The sequence below is a fragment of the Colobus angolensis genome, unplaced genomic scaffold (genome assembly GCF_000951035.1).
Source record: "Colobus angolensis palliatus isolate OR3802 unplaced genomic scaffold, Cang.pa_1.0 Scaffold229, whole genome shotgun sequence".
Classification (NCBI taxonomy): domain Eukaryota; kingdom Metazoa; phylum Chordata; class Mammalia; order Primates; family Cercopithecidae; genus Colobus; species Colobus angolensis.
The window spans coordinates 2,771,403-2,794,352 of record NW_012115477.1 but is presented as its reverse complement, the minus strand read 5'-3'; the positions used below and the strand labels follow the sequence as shown (position 1 = coordinate 2,794,352).

The window sequence follows — 22,950 nt, the reverse complement described above, 5'->3', positions numbered from 1 at the left end:
CAGGACCCCCTTCATGAATATTCACAGCTCCTCCTATAGACTGTGAATACATATGTTACTTCAATTTATTAAACTTAAATTCCCATCTAAACCCTCTTCCTTTGAAGTAGCCGTCTCTGGTCTTTGTCGGATGCTATGCTTTTCAGCCTGTGGAATGGCCACCTTGAAGGCCATAATCTTTTATGAGAAATAAGGTCTCCTTTCTAAGCTCATAAATCCTGTAGTTTTTAAAGTTAACCACCTCATGCAATAATAGCAAGGTATGGTGGGTTGGAAGAGGATTATAATTACATTAAACAAACAAACAAGAAAAATCAGAGATGTGAGAACTTACTGCACACAAAACCCAGACCACATTTCCCTGATAGTCAAGGTAAAACTTAAAGCATAAGGGAATACTAGTTTTTTTTTTTTAATAAGAGAAAACGTTAAGATTAGGAGGAAAAAAAAATTCCTGTCCCCAGATTTTGAGAATGATTTCTTCTACATGGCTTTATAGGAAAGAAAATGCATGACACAGTGGGCAAGTTTTTTCTTATTAGAGGTTTACTAAAAATATAGGCAAATTCCACATCTCATCTTTATGACAGGTAAAAAATCAAGGAAGTAGTGTTAAGCCATCATTCTCTAAAGGCAATTTTGTTAGGAGGTTGAAGTAACATGCTCTATTTTTAAAACTGCCTTTTGATTGCAATTGATTTAGGCATAAAACTAGGAGAGCTGTGAGTTGTGAATGGCTATCATATCCTCTTTTAGTATCAAGATGGCTTTTAATGGAAACTACATGGTAGGCAATTTTAAATTCTCATTACCAAGACATAGTTGAAAGACAACCTTTCCTTATTGTTGCAAGAAGACAGCAAAATGACGTTTTGCATGAATGTAAAATTCCTGAGATGGATTTGCTTAATAGCTTTTCACTGGATCTCGAATGGATGGGCCAAGAGGTTGAGGTTGAGCCAGCAGCTGAGTGAGTCAGATGTAAGCTTTTAAGGGTACCACGAAAGGAGTGAAGCCTCCTTAAGTGAGGCTCTTCACATGTCTGCCATGGGGGAAGATTAAAGTGTCTCTTCGTGTGTTTCTTTCTAATGAAAACTAGAAAGAACAAACCCATCGGGGGAATACTCCTTTGTGATCATGTTTTCTATGTTTGGAGTGAAGACAAGCTGGGCTCCCTGCCTTCTGACATCACTGATCTGTGTGTCAGAATCTGGCTTTCTTTTTCATTCTTTTCTTTGTATTGCTTAAAATTTTATTATCCAAGATTCTATAATCTAAAATTAGGATATAAAAAATGAGGCAAAAACCCCTCAGAGCAGCGTGGCTTCCCAAATTCTCTGCTTTTCAAATGGACTCCATCGTATTTGACAACTGAATCAGATAACGGTGACAAGATAGGATGTTGGTAGTTCTGTGGTGAAAAACCCCTCATTTTGCAGATGGAGATATGGAGGCTCCCAGCAAGTGAGGAGTCAGCACAGATGAGAGAACGGCTGGCCACAAACTTTACCTAGATTCCAGAGCTTGCTATTTCTGTTCTACCTTTCTAGCATATCTACAAAATTATTAAAATAGCGAATGTTTTCTTTAAACATGTCTTCTTAAAGGTGTGTGTGTGGGTGGGGGAGCATAAAGATGGCAGAGACGGGGTTGGAGAACAGTGCTGTCAGCTGTTTGCTTTCTGGCTCCTAAGGGTTTTATTTTGCCATTCATGCAACAATCAAAAAAAAAAAAAAATAGAAAGAGGCCAAACTTCCCCAAGAGTCTGAGTTTACCTTCCTAATGACATGTTTATTTTTCCACATTTTACAAAGTGGGAAGTGACCCTCCACAACCAGGCCTGCCTTCCCGAGCTTTCGGCATTGCAGTCATTCCCTTAGTTTAGCTACAGCTTTGACAGGGTATCTCTTATAAACCACAGAGGCTGATTTCTGAAAGAGCTTGCATCACTTACCATTGTCTATAATGGGATGCAACTTAAATGAGAAATGAGAATTGAAAAACAAAAACTAAGAGCAAACTTGTATCTCATGACTGTCACCTCAACATAATTGTTTTCACTTCTTCAAATTTCCTTCCAAGTTTTATCTGTAATATACACATTTTTATACTTGTAATCACAGTTTATATAAACTTTCAAGATTAGCTTTTGCACTTAGTCATATTATAAACAATTTCTCATGTTGTTCGAAACTTTGTAACCACTTTTTATAAAGATGACATCACCCTGTAAGTTGATAGCTTATAATTTATTTAATTATTCATTCATTACCAAACATTTAGGTTATTTTCAGTTTATTTTTCTGTTATACATGATGCTCTGATAAAGAGTTTTATAAACATAGCTGTTTCCCTTCTTCTTATTTTCTTGGAGAAAATACTGATGACTGAGAAGGGCCAGAAGAGTTTTATGATACTAATGTATACCCTCTGGGGACAGATTCTATTTTGTGGGGCCTAAAGTTTATATCATTTGGCAGCAGGGGCATCTTAAGAAAACTAATATGAAATTATAAACATAAATTGCTAGGGAACTTTCCACCTTGAAGGGACTCATCACAGTGAGGAGCCATAAGATCAGCTTGTGTCAGATTCATATTGTCAAAGACATTCCCTCAAATTCTGTAATACTTTTCAATTTCATCAGTACGGGATGAGTACTTCATCCTGAATCTTCATGAGTACTGGATTTTTTGACTTAATTATGTTCAACAAGTGTAGCACAACTTAATGTGGTTACATTTAACGTGAATAATTTGCTTTAGTGTGCATTTCTTTGATTGTTAAAAAGGCTGTGTTTCAATATCTATTGCTACATAGCAAACTACTCCAAAACGAAATGTCTCAAAACAGTGATCGTATTATATTTCACAATTTGGTGGCTAAGAGATCTAGTTAGGGATTGTCTGGGTGATTCTTCTACTTGGCCTAATATAGACTGTAGTTCTTAGCCTGTAGATGGAGTGGTTGGAAAGTTCAAGATGGCTACCCATTCATGTCTGGCACTTGGGAGGGGATGACTAGAAGTCAGGGCTTAGCTGGGACTGATAAGTAGAGCTCCTTTATATGGTCTCTCCAGCACGATGATCTCAGGGCAATTGTTCTAGATATTAAAATCTGTGAATCACTATGGGGCTGGTCTAGATTCAAGGGCAATTTCAATGAGAATAGCAAAGAATTAGAGGCTATCATTAACCACAGGGTGATATTTTTTCCCTAATTGTTTTCTTCTTTTTCCCTGTTTACCTGCTCAATAATATCCTATATTGGAATTTGAAAGAATAATAAAGATATAAGTAGAACATTAACATGTCTTCATGAAAATAAGATACTATTTTATAACTTGCATGAATCTACTAAATGTACTTTCCTTAACATTGAAAAATCAGAATTTCTTTAATAGCAGACTTAAAGTCACTTAGAGTTATATTAAAATATTACATATTATAGTTTTATATCCTCATCTTCATCATATTATTTATGTATTCATTTATTATTCTGTTCCTTTAGTAAGATGATAAAAAGACAGATATCAATTTTCCATTAGCAACTTTAGGCACAGTGATCCTAAATAAATACTACAGAAAAACTGGCACTGAAGACAGTAGATGTGCAAGACACTTACCTCCTTGCCTTCAGTGTCGATTTCTGTCCTGTGTTCTTCTTCTATGTGTTGTAGGTTTCTGATACCTCGCAGATTACCTTTCCAAGTTTTTATTGCCAGCTGTATGTTAGTTAGATCTTGCCAGTGAGAGGTCCTGGGCCTCCTTCCACAACAACATGAAGCTATGATGCCTGCATCCTCCGGCAATTTCAGTGCCCCTAGTGCGTCTGTTCCCTGGTTCCAGCCCCTGTCCAGTGGCACTCCCCTTGGCTATACCAGCACCTGTAAGCAGAGACCCACTGATAGCACCAACTCCTACAGAGCAGCACCTCATCATCAGTTGCAATGCCAGCTACATAGGGCCAGGCTGCATTTCCAGACTGCTGCAAAACACAGTTCATCCCAGCTATCCAAGCACTTATTGCCTGGCACCCATCCATGCTCCCCAAACTAACATGGATATCCCCTCCTGTGTTTCCAGGACCTCCTGAGACACTGCAGAAGTACAAGTGGGCTCATGGGTTCTACAACCTCCTCTTCCCTTCTGTTTCTCTGGCCCTGGGGATAGTAACTGCTTCCTGCAGGTATTAATAGCTGGGTTATTTCACATTCTGCTGTTTGCTCTTTCAGCCTTCTAAACATTTTGTAAATAGTCCCCTCTGCTTGAAATGCCTCATGTGGATTCTACTTTCCTTACTGGACTCAGAGTGATAGAGTAGGTGCTATGTTACTGCTAGTGTTTTGCAGATATGAGTAGAATGTCCACTAAGAAAAAATGCTTAGATTAGTGCAAATAGTGTGACAGAATGGTGATTATATCAGCAAGCCATTTATAAAATATTGGTGCTTTGTTTCTGTGTTTTTAATATCTTCCCTTGTTTATATGTTCTGTGTACATAGTAACAATTGTGTTTCACAAAGAAAGATTGTATTTTTACAAAACAGAAAGCAAACATTCTTGGGAGTGATACTTATGTTTCTTTTCAATGTCAAGTTGCATTTTATAACAGCTGAAGTCACAGGAATATGTCCACTGATTATTCTGTCATTAACAGTTCACAGGCAGGCTTTGGAAAATGAAAAAGTGGGCTATTATTAGGAAAAGAACTTGTGATGAAAACCTTTCCTTTTTTTTTTTTTTTTTTTGGTTTGACAAATCTAAACCAATTTTGGCTTTGTTGCCATTTTAAAGCCATGAACTGCTCCAGAATTTTTACGCTTTAGGATTACCTCTGCAGGCTGTGGGAACTGAAAAAGCCAGTGCTAATTCTGTTTTGAATAAGAATCCTCAAAGAGAAATGTTTATTTGCTATGCCTTAGCTCATATAGTCATTTGCCAGTTCCACTAAATTTATATTAAAAGAAAGTTTTTCTTTAATGTCAAGATTCAATAACAATTTATTAATTAATTTGTGGTTATTAGATATCATACAAATGCTAAACAATAAATGATTAGGATCAAACTGTCTTGAAAAAAGGAAGCTAAGAGGAAATCTGTTCAAAATTAAACATTTATTTTGCCATGATTGCAATTAACTTTGATATTCAGCAGATAGAAATGGCATTAGTGACTATCACAAAGGTAATAGGTAAGATCACAGCGATTGGAGTAAAGAAAAATAGAAATCAGAGTCTCATGTACTTCATTGGATACTTTTCCATTGTGGACTGAATGTTTATGTCTATCCAAAATGTTGAATCCTTAATTCCATTGTGACAGAATTAGGAGGTGAAGCCTTTGAGAAGTGATGAGGTCATGAAGGTGGGGCCCTCATGAATAGGATTAGTGTCCTTATAAGAAGAGGACACAGAGTTTTCCGCTATATGAAAACATAGCAAGTAGACAACAATCTGTAAACAAGGAAGAGGGCCCTCACCAAGAACCTCACCCACCTGACACCCTGATCTTGGACTTTAAATTTCCAAAATGCTGAGAAAAAATGTTTAAGCCTCTCAGTTTAAGGTGCTTTTTTACAGAAGACTGAGCGAAGTCTCTCTTCTACTCTTTTTTTTTTCTCTCTGTGTGTGTGTGTGTGTGTGTGTGTGTGTGTCTGTCTATTTTCCCCATTTTTTGTCCCGCTCCTACTCTGGCCTAGAACTAAGAGATGGTGGAATTTAAATATGTTACTTCTTAGTTATGCTTTCCAGAGCTTTCACACTGTTGTTGGCACTTCTTTCAAGAAAGCCATTCAGGCAAACTATGTGTGTATCACATTTGAACTAGATTTGGAAATCACCTAGAAAATCTTTACAAACCTCCATTGATTTGCTGCAATGACTTTTTTTCTACAAATGTAATTTGTTTCTTTCTCAGTTTTCAAGGGGAAATGAAATTTACGCAACAGTCACTCCACAATTATTTTTTGAGCACCTACTACATGCTAGAAACTGTTCTAAACTCTGGGGATACAAGAGTGATCAAAACAGATAAACAAAAAAACTCTCACTCTTTTGGTGCTTGCATTCTAGTATGGTGAGATAGGGCATAAAATAAATTAGTCAAACATATAGCATATTATATTTTGTGAGTAGCATGAAGAAAAAGAAAGCAGAGAAGCACAATGGGAAATGTATACTTTTTTAAAAAAATATAAGAAGGCCAGGAAAGTCCTCATAAGTAAAGCAATATTTTAGCAAATACCTAAAAATGATGAGGAAGTCACCATACATACCAGAGGAAAGAGTGTTTTTGGCAGAGAAGATAGCAAGTATAAAGGCCCTAAGGCAAGAACATGCCTGGTATGTTCAAGGAACAAGAAGTAAGGCCAGTGTGACTAGAGTCACATGAGATGACGTCAGATGAATTCACACAAGAAACAAGGCCAGATGTTAAAGAATAAAGCTATATAGGGTATTTAACCTTAGCTTTTGCTTGATTGAGAAAGGAAGCTATTACAAGATTTTGAACAGACAAGTGATGTGACCCAAGTAATGTAATCTGACTGTTTTAAGGAGGAGACGGGGATAAGCTGTCTCACATGACGATAGGTCAAGCATGTTGAGGAATGAGAGTTTACTAGAGACTGTGGCAACAGAAGGTCACAGGTGACCTTGATAAAAGCACTTTTGGTGGAGTGGAGAATGGGTGAAAATCAATAGAAGGTAGAGAGAGAGAAGAAAAATATATGTGGATAAAGAGAGAAAGTACTTTGTGTGTGTGCCTGTTTTTGCTGTAAAGGGTAGGGATGGGAACTGGAGAAGGAAGAAAGGAGAAAAGGTCAAGACAGGTTTATTTGACCTTTTTTAAAGATATAAAAAGCGTCATTATGTTTTATGCTTATAGAAAAGGTGCAATAGAGGAAAATACACTTGTAATGCTAGAGAGATGGAAGAGAGTTTTTACAACTGCCTTGAGTCGAGGAGCAGGAATGGACATGCTAGTCCTCTTGAGAGGAGACTTGGCTGATAGCATGAGCAGCTCACCCACAGTAATGAGAAATAAATCCAAGAAAAGGGGTTCCAATACAGGAAGCCGAAAGGACGTGTTGGTAGAAACAGGTTGGAGCTCTCTGATATAGTTTGGCTCTGTGTCCCCACCCAAATCTCACCTTGAATTGGAATAATCCTCACGTGTCAAGGGTGGAACCAGGTGGAGATAATTGAATCATGGGGGTGGTTTTTCCTGTGCTCTTCTTGGGATAGTGAGTGAGTTGTCAGAAGATCTTGTGGTTTTATAAGGGGCTTTTCCCCTTTTTGCTCAGCACTTCTCCTTCCTGCCATCATGTGAAAGACGTCTTTGCTTCCCCTTCCACCATGATTGTAAGTTTCCCAAGGCCTCCCCAGCCATGCAGAACTGTGAGTCAATTAAACCTCTTTCTTTTACAAATTACCCAGTCTCAGGCAGTTCTTTATAGCAGGGTGAGAATGGACTAATTCATTCTCCCTGATAGTTTTTTCCTCTTAACTAAAATATGAAGCGAAGTCATCAGGGGCACATGACAACAGAGAAGGGTGTTGGAGATTCCACAAGAAAGGAGAGGGAGCTGTATGTGCCAGAAACATAAAGTTGCATTGTCTGGCAGGATGGAGAGCCCAGCTGGGGTTAGCAACCCCAATTGAAAGCAAGTCGTGATCAGTAGGATTGTGTGCTTTCCTTCAGTTCCCAGAAGCTTCTGGGTTACAATAATTGGGCAGAGTGTTCAATTTCACCACGGTGTTACTGCAGTTCCACTATCAAAGAAACTAATAGAGCGTTTAGGGAGTAAAGGGGCATGCACCAAGGTCTTTCTGACTGTCCTTGGAGTTTAAGTTGTGGAAAGAGGGAGGAGGCTTGTGGGAAAGGCAGGCAAAGGAAAAGAAGGTTGTCAGATTGATAGGTTGCCGGTCCTGTATAGTGAAAGGATTGTTAGAATCGAAGGATTGCCATGAAATATTAATTCATGTTAGAGTTTACCTCAATTTTAAGAATCTTTTTTTGTTCCTGTTGTGGTTTCCTCTTCACTCTGTTTTTCATTAAATGTATTCCTATCCCTCTTTAATTAAAAACTAGTTACGATTTTATTACTATTGTCCTCTCTATGTAAAATAATATCTTAATATAAAATAATGTGTGGTCATTAAAAATTAGAAAATATAGAAAAGTTAAACAAAATTAGTATGATCTTCCCATTTACATGTGTTTACATGTACTGGCAATAATTTTGAATGCAGGTGGTTCTTCACTTATCAGTGGGTTACATCCCAATGAGTCCACTGTAAATTCAAAAAATTTTGAGTTGAACCATTGTAAGTCAGGGACTTTCTTTGTCATTTCAGTCTTGTTTCTTTTCATCTGATTTTATAAAATATGATAGTAATTATTCCATGTATTTTGTTTTGTACAATGTCTTAAGTTATTTCTTCTTACTATACTCTCCTAAGCGTGTGTTATGCTGTTAAATACTTTCATCAAGATAAATTTTAATGACTGTGTAATATTCCAATGAAGGGATGTTTTATAATTAATTTTGTCTACATTACAGGATATTTATACTAATTTGGGTATTAAAATTGAGTAGAGATTAACATCTTTATATATAGGTTTTTAAAAAGCGTTATTTATATTCCCTAAGGAACCTTTATAAGTTCATTCTTCCTTTTTTTTCAAACAGACTAATTCAGTTTCCTCAAACTAATTCCTTAGACATTGTTGTTATTTATATAAATTGTCACAGTTTCCACATAGTATTTTAATAATTCTTCCAATGGATTTAACTATAATAGACTAATTTTCCATTTTTAGTATGTTTGACTCTCATTTATTTTATTATTTTACCTTTTCAATATTATGCTACATTTTTTATGGTGCCCTATTACGACCAAAGCCATAAATTCACACGGCCTTATTATTGTTTTGGTGATTATGACAATACTGTAATATTTAATTACTTAGTATGAGTTAGTAAATATAGTATTGGACCAATTTTTCTGCTGAAAGTATCCAATCCTGTTTAGAATGTTGTTGGTTGTAAACACCTCATATTCCTTATATTAGAAAACCTGGAAAGTGTCCCAGTTAGCGGGTCCCTTTTACCTCATAACAATCAAATATGATTTTAGATTACAGGAGGTTTATGGAATGGTAACAGGAGGGAGTAAGGAAGAAGAACAACTTGTGCAGCCAAGAAGCTAGGCTTTACTGAACTGGAACTCTATTGGAAATGTAATAGTAGCTGTGTCCGTTGGGTGGTAATTCTGTAGTTATTCTTTCAGAAGAGCTACTCAAGGCTTTCTACAATAGGGTCCAAGGACATTCACCATATGTGACTTTGTGTGTAGTCAAAACTGTAATCATTGAGAACGTGGACTCTGGGGCAAGAATCTTGCGATTTTTTTCCTGTCTTCTTTACTTCCTACTGGGATGATGTTGGGTAAGTTAATTTATCTCTATGTATCTCAGTCTCCCCAACTGCAAAATGTGGACAATACTGCTACCTATTGCACAGTATTACTGTGAGGGTTAGAGGAGATAACGGGTGCCATGCATTTAGAAGCCTGCCTGCACAGAACATGCCCAGTAATTGCTAGTAATTATAAATTTCTGAAGATTCAAGTTAACATACATTGGACAGTCTTTTCCTTACTTTTGCCAGATTTCTTACGTTTTCAATTTCTTTATTTTCTCATATCTTATTAGTAATGATTTTAAAATATTAAAAGTAATTTATTTCACTTCGTTCTCTATTTTTATCCTCCTCCCTTTATAAAAAAGCAGAAAATTTTCTTTTTCATATTTCTTTATAAATTAAAATCTGTTTAAATAAAATATTTGTCATTTTTTTTTTAAATAAACTTTGTAAGCGTCATCTCATTTTTAGCTTGGGTGTCCAACCCAATCCCAAGAGTTTTCCTTATTTCTTGTTCTTTTCTATGATTACATATCAGTTTCATTCAGTTGATGCCTCCTTGGTTTAGGTAATTGTAATGCCAATTTTTGATATTGTTTGAATACCAGAAGATAGATTTTGCAAGAATAAATATCTCAAATATTCTTTTAAAAGCTTCCAAAGGAGAAATTGCTGGGATATTGATAGAATTTGAGAGAGCAATCTTTCTTATGAGTTCTTATGATAGCAAAATGTAAGCCTCTGTTCAAATAACAAATAACAATTTTTGGAGGAATTCAGGCTTAGTTTTTCTACCTCTTAGAGAGAACTGATACTATTTATTCTTCACAATCTTACCAGGAGTTTGAAAAGTAATGGCATGTGTTCTACCCTCACGATTAAAGAGGAAAAGTTCTCTGTGAATCATAATCAAAGAATCTTTGACCTGAAGTAAGTTCAAGTTGAGAATGTTCTTGTCTCTAAGACTTAGTATAATAATGTTTAAATTGCATGCCTTTATTATAAAATCAATTATAATATACCTTTAAAGAAAATAAGAAATAATATGAAATATTATAAAAGACATTTCTTCCTGTTTCCTTTTGAATAACTTTTCCTTGGGAAAAGTTATGTCATTTCTTTCAAATGTTTTACTGATATTGATAGAAAATAGTGCTCCTATACAAAGAAAAATTTTTCTAGTTAAGAGTAAAGAGTGTTGTTTAATCAGTGAAAATATTTCAGCAGACAAAAGTTAAACATTTCTATCATACAAGGAGCTGAATTACATTTTTCTCCCTCTGTGGATCATTTTCCTGAACAAATATCCAAGAAATAGCATGAGTATAATTATACAGATATAAATGCAAGAAATTAATTAGATGGGTTGAAAATTTATAACAACTCTTTACTGCTTGCTTCTATTTTTTAGTTGAAGTAGTTAGCCAAGAGTTTATTTGGTAATGAGAAAGAAAAAAGGAGCTTTGCAAGTTTGAAATAAGAGTAGAAGATATGAGAAAATTGTTTCAGAGAGTGGGAGGGTGAGTTAGGTAGAAGGATATAAGATTTGGTGTAGTCTTTGTTGGGCACAGTTGAGATTGCTGCTCATGTTTAAATCCAACCCATTTCAGCAAAAGGTAATGAGTTGGATGTTGTTAATCTTGGGGTTTCTCAGATGAGTATGACTGAATAAAAGTGGTCTCGGGACACTGCTCGGGTGATGGGTGCACTAAAATCTCAGAATTCACCATTATATAATTCATCCATGTAAAAAAACCACTTGTACTTCAAAAGCTATTGAAACTTTTTTTTTTTAAGTGTGTTTGAGAGTTGAGAGCAAATGCCTACAGTGTTGGAACTTAAAATCTAAACAGATGAAGGAAGCCAAGAAGGACCTAATGAAGTGAGGAATAATCCTTAAAAGTTAGAATCAGGGGCCAGGTGCGGTGGCTCATGACTGTAATCCCAGCACTTTGGGAGTCTGAGGTGGATGAATCACCTGTGTTCAAGAGTTTGCTACCAGCCTGGCCAACATGGTGAAACCCCATCTCTACTAAAAATACAAAAATTAGCTGGGCGTGTTGGTGGGCACCTGTAATCCCAGTTACTTGGGAAGCTGAGGCAGGAGAATCTCTTGAACCCGGGAGATGGAGGCCCTAGTGAGCTGCGATCATGCCACTGCACTGCAGTCTGGGCAACAGAGTGAGACTCTCCCTCAAAAAATAAAAAAGCTAGAATCAGGTATTGAAGGACCCTGACTTGACTAACTCTCGGAATTAGGATATTATAGGGAAAGAAGCGAAAGCAAGAAAAATACGTTGTGGAGAATTTCTCCTTCTGATGAATGTTAAAGCATCTCATTGCATTAGATTCCATTTCTACAAAACAAATTACCATTTAAACCTAGAGATTTAAGGCAATAATCATCCATTAGTTCACAGTTCTGCAAGTCAGAAGTCTGGCACAATAAGGCTTGGCCGTCTGCTGAAGGTATCACAAGGCCAAAATCAAAGTGTCCAGTTGAACTGAATTCTCCTATGGAGGCTCCGAGGAAAAATCTGCTTCTAAGATTGTTTTTGTTAGTGGAAAGAATTAGTTTCTTGCAGCTGTAGGACTGAAGTCCCTGTTTTCTTGCCAACTACAGCCAGGGGCCACTCTCAGCATTTAGAGGCTGCTCATATCCCTCAGTCTTCAGCCCAGCAATGGTTTGTCAAATTCCTCTCATGCTTTTAATCTCTGAATTCCTCTTCCACAACGAGCTAGAGAAAATTCTGCTTTTAAAGGGCCTACTTGATTAAGTTGGGTACATCCACAAAAATTTCATTTTGCCGTATAATGCAACACAATCATGAATGAGGCATCTTATCATAACAGCAGACTCAACCCACATTCACAGGAGGGGATTGATATGGTTGAGAGTCACTGGGGATGATCTTAGAACTCAGGCTACCCCACTAGTCAAATTCAATTAAGTTATATTTAAATGTTCAATTTGAAAGATTGATATCTTTCTAGAATAAGAACTTTTCTACAGTTTAATTTGTTTTTACATAAGATTTCCACATTCGTTTTTGTAAATATTGTGTATTATAGATATTGCTGTTATTGCTAATGGGATTTCTTTCATTACATTGTCTATTCTGTGAAAGGGCCATATGTGAAAAGTGACTCCCATGTATCAAAGGAGCCCAGAAACCAAAGAATGAGGAAGACAAATCAAGTTTGTTAGTATTGGGTGTTTTACGGCGGGAACTTACAAACAGAAGCATGGTCTTGGGCGGTAGCAAGACAGGCAACTGTTCGCACTGTTTCTTCCCAGGCCCAGGGCTTATATACAGTAGGAAAGGGTATATATGGTCCAACAAGACAATTAAAGGCAACCCTCCAGAATAGGCAAGAATGCGATGTGCATCGTATCCTGTAATTTGTGCAATAATATTAAGGTTGACATGTTCTTACACTAAGAACAACAAATAGGAATCAGGAGGCACTCATGGGACTGGGGTTAATCAGAAGTCAATACGGTGGGTTAGCAGCCATGATGGAGTCACTTTTGTGTCCACATTATCAAATTTGATTTATCACTAATTTTTAATATTTATCTTTTATTTGACCTCCTAGACTTCTCATTAGTTCTAATAATCTGTCAGTTATTCTCTTGAATTGGTTAGGAGTATCATCATACGGTCTAGAAATAATAATTTTTCTCTCTCTTTTGAAAGTTCTATGTTTTAATTTATTTTTGTTGTTTCATTGCATTGGTTATAAACCCTTTGGTTACTGTGAAGGAAATTAACAATAATATGGAATCTCATTATATTGTACCTTTTAAAATGCAAATGTTTTTAATATTTTATCATTAATTATGATATAAGATAAAGGTTTATGGTAAATACTCTTTACCAGATAAAAATTTTCATCAATTTCTAGGTTGTTGGCATATTTTTATGATATTCAATATGGAATTTTAGCAAGTGGTTTTTTAGAATGCATTGAGATAATCATAGTTTCTACATATTAAATTAATACAATGATTGCATGAATATATTATCAAATGCTTAAGCAGTCATTTGTTCCTGGGAAACCTTTGTCAGATATATTATTCATTTAATACACTTATAAGTTTTATTTGTTAATATTCTATGTACAATATTTAATCTAATATTCAGTGGGATTTCACTACAATATTTTTTACTGTAACTGTCCTTTCTATCATATAACGCTTGTTACAAAGATTCCATTTTTCTTTGTAATAGGTATTATTTATATAATGCAAGATTTTTATCACTAAAAGTTTTGTTAGAACCTGGCATGGAATCAAATTGTCCAGGTCATTTTTAGAACATAGTTTTAGCTGGCACTCCTATTTCTTTCACGTTTATTTGTACATTGAGAATTTTTACTTTGTAACTAAATGTTAATTATACACACACACATACACACCACACATACATACTTAGAACAATTTGTAGTATAGTCATTCAAATTTATTAGCTTAAAGTTACATTTATGCTTTTTCAAAATCATTTATTGTTCTTAGAATCTGTAGTTATGTTCCTTCTTTGATTTTGTTTTGGTTTTCTTTTTTTCTACACATATTTCATAAACATTTGCCAATTTATATTTGCCTTCCTAATGAATCATACTTTGGAATTATTATTATTATTGTTATTTGAGATGCAGTCTCATCCTGTCAGCCAGGTTGGAGTGCAGTCATGAAATCTCACCTCATTGCACCTCTGCTTCCCGTATTCAAGTGATTTTTCTGTCTCAGCCTCCTGAGTAACTGGGATTACAGACACGCACCACCACACCCGGCTATTTTTTAAAAATTTTTAGTAGAGATGGGGTTTCACCATGTTGACCTGGCTGTTCTCAAATTCCTGACCTCAAGTGATCAGGAATCACTGATCAGGAATCAGTGGGGGCACTTTGTTCTCCCAAAGTGCTGAGATTACAGGCATGGCCACTGTGCCTGGCCACACTTTGGAATTATTGATCAATTAAACTGCTAGTTTTATGTACAGTATTTCAGTTTTGCTATTTATATGCTTTGCTAATTTAAGCCTATATATTTTTTTTCTTTTCTCTTTTTTTTTTTTTTTCAAACGGAGTCTCGCTTTGTGGCTAGGCTGAAGTGCCAGGGTGCGATCTCCACTCACTGCAACCTCCTTTTCCTGGTTTCAAGTAATTCTACTGCCTCAGCCTCCTGAGTAGCTGGGACTACAGGCACGTGCCACCATGCCCAGCCAATTTTTTTATTTGGGGTTTCACCATGTTGGCCAGGATGGTCTCAATCTCTTGACCTCATGAACTGCCCGCCTCGGCCTCCTAAAGTGCTGGGATTACAGGCGTGAGCCCCTATGCCTGGCCATGCCTATACATTTTTGAACATACTTTCTTTCATTATCTGAAGTGAGTAAGTATATTCTCTCCTGAACAAGACAACAATTTTACTTTTTAATTAGAAAAATTAGCAGAATTTTGATCAAGATGATCAACTTCAGGCTTTGACACTATTTTCTCTCTCCTAAAAGTATCAATAAACAGCTCATATTAAAATAGAAAAAAATATCTGGGCCCCAAAGCAAAGTTGACTATTTGTAGAGCAGAATTGGAGTAGAAATACAGTGTGATAAGGTGATTGAAACCACAGACCTACCATACTTTGTGTGTGAAAGCAAGAGTGGCAGCTGAATTTTGGCTTCAGTAAGTAGATTGAGTCTTAAAAGATATTTGTTTGAGACAGAAGACCAGAATCTTATTTGTTGGTTGAAACCACTGATTGATACCAGTTACCCTTCACCCCCAAATCATGGAAGCCTTTTGAAAACAAAACAAAACAAAACAAAAAACTTCTGCTGGCTTCTGTGTGGGCTTCAGATAATAACAAGAAGCAGCCTAGGAAACTGAAAATACTCAGAAACAGCCTCCAATCAGGAACTGAACTAACTGTTCACCAGGCTTTTTGCATGGATCTGCAATAGATCTAATACCAACATGGGACAGAAGCAATACCATTTAGTGACCTGAGAAGCCAAGTGGAGGCAACCGAGATCCACTAGACAGAGAGAAGAGAGCACAGAATTGAGGAGAGAAACCCAACAGACAAAATACCTTCTAATTAACATGACCTTGGAAACCAAAAATCTGAAACATTTGAATAGAATTCTGAGTAAAATATCTGGCGTAGCCATAATCAAAATTAATTAATTATGTAAAATAATCTGAAAAAAATCAGATTTTAAATGATGGATTTTTTTTTTTCTGTAAGATAGCAAGACCTTATGCAAAGGACAAATGGAAAAGAAAAAGCACTAATCAGAAAATTTACAATTGACAAATGTAATCATAGTAATGGAAACCTAATATATGGAAAAAGAAAACCTCAACAAATTGGACATGAGCACTGATTTATTTGTTGAGAACACACCACGAAGCAAAAGAAGATAAAAGTTCATAAACGTCAATAAATATGAAGAAAGGAGTATTCATTTCATCAGAGTTCCAGGAAAAAAAAATTCAGAGAAACTAGGATCGGAAAAATAGTTGAATATTTTTCAGTATTGAAGAAAGGTATGGGTTCTCAGCATGATAAAAAAGGTAAATCTGGGCTGGGCACCATGGCTCAGGCCTGTAATCCCAACACTTTGGGAGGCTGAGGCGGGCGGATCATGTGAGGTTGGGAGTTCAAGACCAGCCTGACCAACATGGAAAAACCCTGTCTCTATTAAAAATACAAAGTTAGCTGGGCGTGGTGGCCCATGCCTGTAATTTCAGCTACTCAGGAAGCTGAGGCAGGAGAATCGCTTGAACCTGGGAGGCGGAAGTTGCGGTGAGCCGAGATCGTGCCACTGCACTCCAGCCTGGGCAACAAGAGCGAAACTCCATCTCAAACAAACAAACACACAAAACAAACAAACAAAAGGTAAATCTGCATAGGTGTACTCCAAAGTGAAACTAAAGACTATCAAGAATATAGAGAAGTTCTTTAAAATTTAACAGAAAGATAAAAAAACTCCCTACAAAAGAACACCAACCAGACCGTGGAAGATGTCTCATCAACCTAATCCATGCCAAAAGATAATGAAAAAATGTCTTCAAAATGTTGAAGGTATACAACTATAAATCTTGTGAATTCAGGACAAAAGCATAGATCATAAGAATAATTATGACCACAGAATTGTATAAAATGTAGGTATAAATTGAATCAATTATTCTCTGGAGTGTGTGTGTGTGTGTGTGTATGTGTGTGTGTGTGTGAAATGAGATTAACATTCTGGGCAACAATAATAGTGTGCAATCTTTCAATAAGCAGAGATTTTAATGATCATTTTTTGTTTGAGTATTAGTAAGAAATATAAAATAAATTTATACATTCTGATGAATATTTATAAGTAAGTAGGTAAACTGAGATCTTAAAACTTACCACAAAATGTATAGAGTTTAGAAACCTGGAATTGGGAACAAGAGGAGCTATTAAACATTTTATTCATCTAATAGAAGGGGGAGATAAATAAAAGCAAAAAAGTAAACACAAAATAAGGTAATGGAGAGAAATTTAAAAATGATGTTTTTAAACGATGTTAAAGGGATGGAACTCAACTATTTAAAGGTGAAGACTTCCAATCAGTGTGAGTTGTTTAAAAAGGTCCAGCAATTTGGGGCTGGACAACCAGTCAAATGGTTGAAATAAGATGGGAAAAGATATGTCAGGTAAATACTTTATTTCGTTGGATTTAAGACTTCCCCCATCTTAAGATGCATTATTATTTTATATAATACCAAAAAAGCCAGCTAAACTCCAAAATTAATTGCGTATGCATCACAATTTCAGAGACATTAAACTGTGAAAAACATGTGTGTTAAAATGGTAAAGCACAATAATCAAAATAAAGTTGGTATAGCAATATAAATATCACATAAAATATAAGTTAGAACAAAAAAGCACTAATAGGAATAAAGAGAAACACCAGAGAAAAATAAAGAAAAAATCCTAAGAAAATATAACCTTCACATACTTACATGGATTAACAGCAAAGCCCTGAACTATTTAAGATAGAAAGCACAAACTGACTGAATTACAAGAGACTGAGACAATTTCAAAATCATGGTGCGAAATTTTATCACATCTTCAACAGAAACTTAAAAATTAAGCAGGTATAAAATAATTATAAGAATAGAGTGTATTTGAACAGCATAGTTGAAAAAGTTGATATAATTAGATACAAAGAGACAGAAATTTCATGCCTAATGTTATAATTTATTAGTTAATTTCAAACATTCTGTGCTTGTGTATTTCCAGTTTTTTGACTTTTTATTTTAAACTAATCATAGAGTCCCAGGAATTTGCAAAGATAGTACAAAATCCTATATACCTTTCACCTAGTTCCCCTAAGGGACCATCTTACATAACTGTAGCACAATATCAAAACCAGGAAATTGACACTGGTACAAGGTATGCATGTATAGTTCTTTGACATTTTATCATATGTGTAGATTTGTGTAACTACCAGTGCTATTAAGATACAAGACCAGTTCATCACTACAAAGATCTCCCTTATGGTACCCCTTTATAGTTACATCCACTCCTCTTCCCTTCACCATCCCTATTCTCTGGCAACCACTAACCTGCTTGCCATCGCTATAATTTTATCATTTAGAGTATGTCATGTAAATAAAATCATACCTTATGCGACTGGCTTGTTCCACACAGCATAATGCCTCAGATGTATCTAAGTTGTTGCATGTGTTAATAGTTTCTTTCATTTTACTGTTGCATAATATTTCATGGTATGGATGTAACACAGTTCTTTAAATCATTTACTCACTGAAGGACATTTTGGTTGTTTCCAGTTTGGGGCTATAAAATACAAAGCTGCTATAAACACTTGTGCAAATACATTTCTAGGAAAATAAATTTTCATTTCTCTGTGATAAACATCCAGGGTGATTGCTGGGCATATGGGAAGTTTATGTTGAATTTTTAAAAGACATTGCATAAGGCTAGTCTTTTAAATTAACTATTATTTTATCCCTATTTTCAAAGAACCGAGAAACATGATGATTAGTAATCCAGGCTTTTAAAACAATAGACTTGATCAATTCAATAGGGGTTGAATCTGGCACTGCCATCATCAACAGTGAGACTTGACAGATTAATTAACCCTGCTACAGTTCTATGCCATTTGATCTCGTGTATAGACTTCTCTATATTTTCTTTTTACCAACTTATTGAGTATAATTGATGAAGACTGTATATATTTAAGATGTGCAACATGTTTTTTGTATACATTGTAAAATGAAATTAAATTATAATCTGACCATAAAACAATAGTCTATTCAGAAACCTAAAAAAAACTCTATTAATAAGTTTTGAGAGAACATTTGTTGTACTTAATAATTTTTTTTACAGTTTACAGATCACTATAAGTTTTGAGAGAATACTTGTTGTACTTAATACTTTTTTTACAGTTTACAAATCACTATCATCTTTAACATCTGACTTGATTTCCATACCTGCCCTATGAGATGGGCACCACAGCATAAACGGCGGCTCAAGAGGTGAAATAATACCCAAGGATATGGAAGAGGTCAGTTGTAGTGTCCACTTCTATCACTGATCTCTGATTTTCAGTGTTGACTTTTCTTTGTAGACTACAATGGAAAGACTTTTATTAGTGTTCCAGCTGAATATTCGCTATATTCCAAATAGTTCTAAGGAATTGATTTAAGGCTGCTCCAGCTTCACCGTCAGCAAACATATTAGCATTAGGTTTTATCACTGGGGCCAAGAGTCATGTTAAAATGCTATTTCTTCATCCAAGTGAAAGATAAGAAGGAGAAATAGAAGAAAAGCCTGCTTTTAAGATTAAACACATTGACTGTCTTCTGGTGAGAGGATGAAATGTTACCTAAAATTTTTCTTGGTTATTTACCAGTGCCAGAGCCGCAAAACCCCCTAATATATGAATATATAAATATACATGCATAGTTTTATGAACATATATGCATGTATGCAATTATATGAAAATGCTGATTTTGCAATACATTTGCAAATATATCAAGAGTTATATATATTAGATGCAGATATCTTTGAAAATAACCTATAAAGTGTTTTTTATGTTCTATTGCTAGATCAATTTTTTAAATCTGCCTTTGCCTGTCATTTTTTAAAGTTGATGATCCATGAAATAGAACAGAAAAACCAGAACATTGATTAAATATGTGTATGTATTTTGTACATATTCACACACATTTATTTTATGATATTGGTGGTAACAGATTTCTTTTAATGGTTGTTGGAATAATGGGTAGTTTGGAAAATAGTGCTTTCAATTTTGCATCATATACCAAAATAAAACATTGCTGGGTTAGAGTTCATCAAAAAAAGTTAAAGCCATAAGGAATCAAAGCTAATATAAGTTAATGTTCATTTTATCTCAGGGTAGATGATATCTTGCTATAGAAACAGAGGCCAAGTCAGAAAAGAGTTATAGATTTGTCAACATAAAATTAGAATATGACATAAAATATCGTAAATAAAATAGAATAACTGAAAGATACTGGGAGATGATATTTGCGATATGTGATATTCAACATATAAGGGTTCATATATTTAGAATTAGAATATTTTTCAAGTTTATCAACAGAAAACTGGGAAAATGGTAGTATAGGATTTTCCAAAAGAAATACAAAATAATGAATATATATTTTTTAAATTTAAGGATGTAAATTGTTCTTGAAAGGCAAAGGGAAAAGAGTATTTAAATGAATGTTGATACCATGAATAGTCATACACAAATGTGAACATTATTTCACATTCAGAGATACCCACACAGTACCTACTTTTACTATATGCTTTATATTTCCCTTTTTAATAATATTTTATGTGAATAGGGAAATACTATTTGAAATAATACACATGAAACAAAACATCAATATTAGATTTTGGGGCTAAGAATTGTATTTTATTCTCATACTTTTCTTTATTTAAAAGCTCTGTAAGCTGTATATGTTTGTATACCCACACAAGGCATTATACCATATAAAATATTTTATATCTTGCTTTTGTACATAACATAATATCTGCAATTTCCCAAATAGTTATAATTTTATAACATTGATTTTGCTGGGGCCATAAAATTTAGTTAACCATTTTAAAATTTCTTTCTCCTACCTGAATTCAAGCAGTAGATTCATTGTATTTGATCCTAGAAGTCTTAAAATGAACTTCTCACATTTCCTCCCCAGAAATATTTAAGTTTTCTCAGATGTTGACAGGGCAAAGCTTTCCAACATGATTCTTACAGATGAACTGTCATCTTATTCACTGACAAATTCTGTCTGGTTCTTTTTTGTCTTTATACACATATTGCATTATCATTTCATTTTAATAATTATACCAATATTTATTCAGAACTTATTCTGGAATTATGCTAAGTGCTGGGGTCTAAAGAGGATTGAGAAAATCCTTGTGATTCAGGCAACCTCAGATCATCAAGAAGTCACACGTAAGTGCTAAATATTGTCTGTTCATCCAACTAACCATCCATGAACTTACCTGCTTCTTTGAAACCATACACCCAAACCAATTTTTATAAATCAAATCTGAATCTACATATGCAAAGGCAGACAGTTATCCATGTTATGAACATACTCATGTGATGCAACTGCTCCTCAAAAGACAGGAGAGTTCCTTTAGCCTCACTTTCAGAGCTAGTTTCCCCATCACATCCAAGAGCATCAATCTCAGTGACCCCAGTCAGTACTAAAACAGATTAATGGCACCATAATTTAAATGAATTTATTACATTTTAGATACTACTGGTGAGTTGGCCCAAGATGGTATGTGGCTAGGACCCAAGATCAGATTGCCCATTAGCACAATGGGTTTGAAGCAGATAATGCTAGGTAAACACACAATTGTATGAGTGGCTGAGCTCACACTCTATTTGCAATGCACTTTTTCCATAAGCTACAGGTAGAGCAAGGACTGATGCCAACGGCAACCTTTACATCACCTTACTATCCTGAAGTGTCTCTATCTAGACCTTACAATTCAAAGGAAAAGAAAAGACAAAGATATTGACCCCGGCAATCACACTAAGGGAGGAAGAATTTGTCCCTAAAACCTGGAACAAAACTAGTGTTTCCTATAATCACAGGGTTATACTAGAAAGGGCCATGCCACAAGAAAGAGAGCCGTAAATTTTTCCTTTATCATAGTGAAATCCTATGTCTAGCACAGTGTCCCAAGACATGTTTGTGCCAGGGTAAGGATGGGCATCTTCAGCTGCCATATGTTTTATTATGTTTAATAATATGCTTTTATAAAACAAAACAAAATAGGTATATTGTCACCTCATACTTATGATTTGGTGGCTCTCAATTTATCTCCCAGGAGTTTTTTATAAAAATAAATGAAGCCTGGGATCCATCTCGGACTTTTGGGATGATTTCTGGGCATCTGTATTTTTAAAAATAGCTCTGAAATTGATTTTGATGCAGAGGAAAGGTTGAGATCCCCAATTTTATACTAAACTGGTTAGGGAAAATGATAAGGAGATAGAAAGCAAGAACAGGACAAAACTCCTAAACAGCAGTCCAGGAAGACCCCAACCTGGCACCAGGTGGTGCTGTGGGGACAACTCTGAGCCTTTTTCCAGTCTCCCCAGCTGATCACAAGGAACCCACTAGCTTCCCCAGAGCAGCACAGGCTCTCAGCAAGGAGGCAGGCTCCTGACCTTAAGTATTCCACTTGCATTAAATAAAGCGGGGGATGGAGGAGAAAGAAGGGGAAGAGCTCCTTCTTAGAGAGGTTCACTGTCACTTCAGGCGGTTAAGTGACGGGGTTCAACTTTTAGGTTGATCGAAAGAATTAAAAATGACAGTGATGGGCAATTCTGCCTATTCTATTCCGAATGGTTTCTTTTGTATTTTCTTTTGTATTTTATTCTGTTTCCACTAGAATTTAACACATGAAAGTAGAATAACAAAACATAATTAATTTAAACATGAAATTAAAGTCGTTCCTATATAGCTCAAATATATATGTGTGTGTATATATAATATATGTGTATATATCTTTATATATTTTATTTTCTTCCTCGTGATGGTTTAAAATACTTTAAAAGTCCATACAGATAGAAAAGAGATTTACATTGAATATTTTACATTCTTTATGTTGGACTATGTACTCATATACTAACACGTTCCTGTAACTGTGGTAACCAGCCATAATGGTTTGCTCTGAACTGGCAGGTTTCAATTTTAAAACAGGGCAGTCCTGGGCAAACCCAGATCAATGGCGATTCACCCCACTTGTAACCCGTATGTTCATTTGGGTTGCCGTGTTTTCCTTTTATTCCTGCTGTTAAGTTGGACTCAACACCTCTTATTTTTCACTATAAATGTTTCCTGAATCAGTGAGTAACATAGATTTTTTCTGAAGATTGTGTGGGAGAACTGATGCTAGGATTGACAATGCATACCTCTCAGTACTTCCCTCAGAATATTCTCATTAGTTATGCCTTTTTATTT

General features: G+C 35.3%; 1 protein-coding gene across 2 annotated transcripts in view; it reads left to right on the top strand.

The window, feature by feature from the left end:
• Positions 1-22,950, top strand: part of MACC1 (metastasis associated in colon cancer 1) — a 76,112-nt gene that overhangs the window by 21,942 nt on the left and 31,220 nt on the right. The window contains exon 1 of one of the 2 annotated variants that reach the window (XM_011944162.1): positions 10,270-10,359. The exons of the other annotated variant lie outside the window; for it this stretch is intronic. The gene's annotated coding sequence lies outside the window, so the exon portion shown is untranslated. Of the gene's footprint in view, positions 1-10,269; positions 10,360-22,950 lie in introns of those variants that run through there. 2 annotated transcript variants of the gene reach the window in all.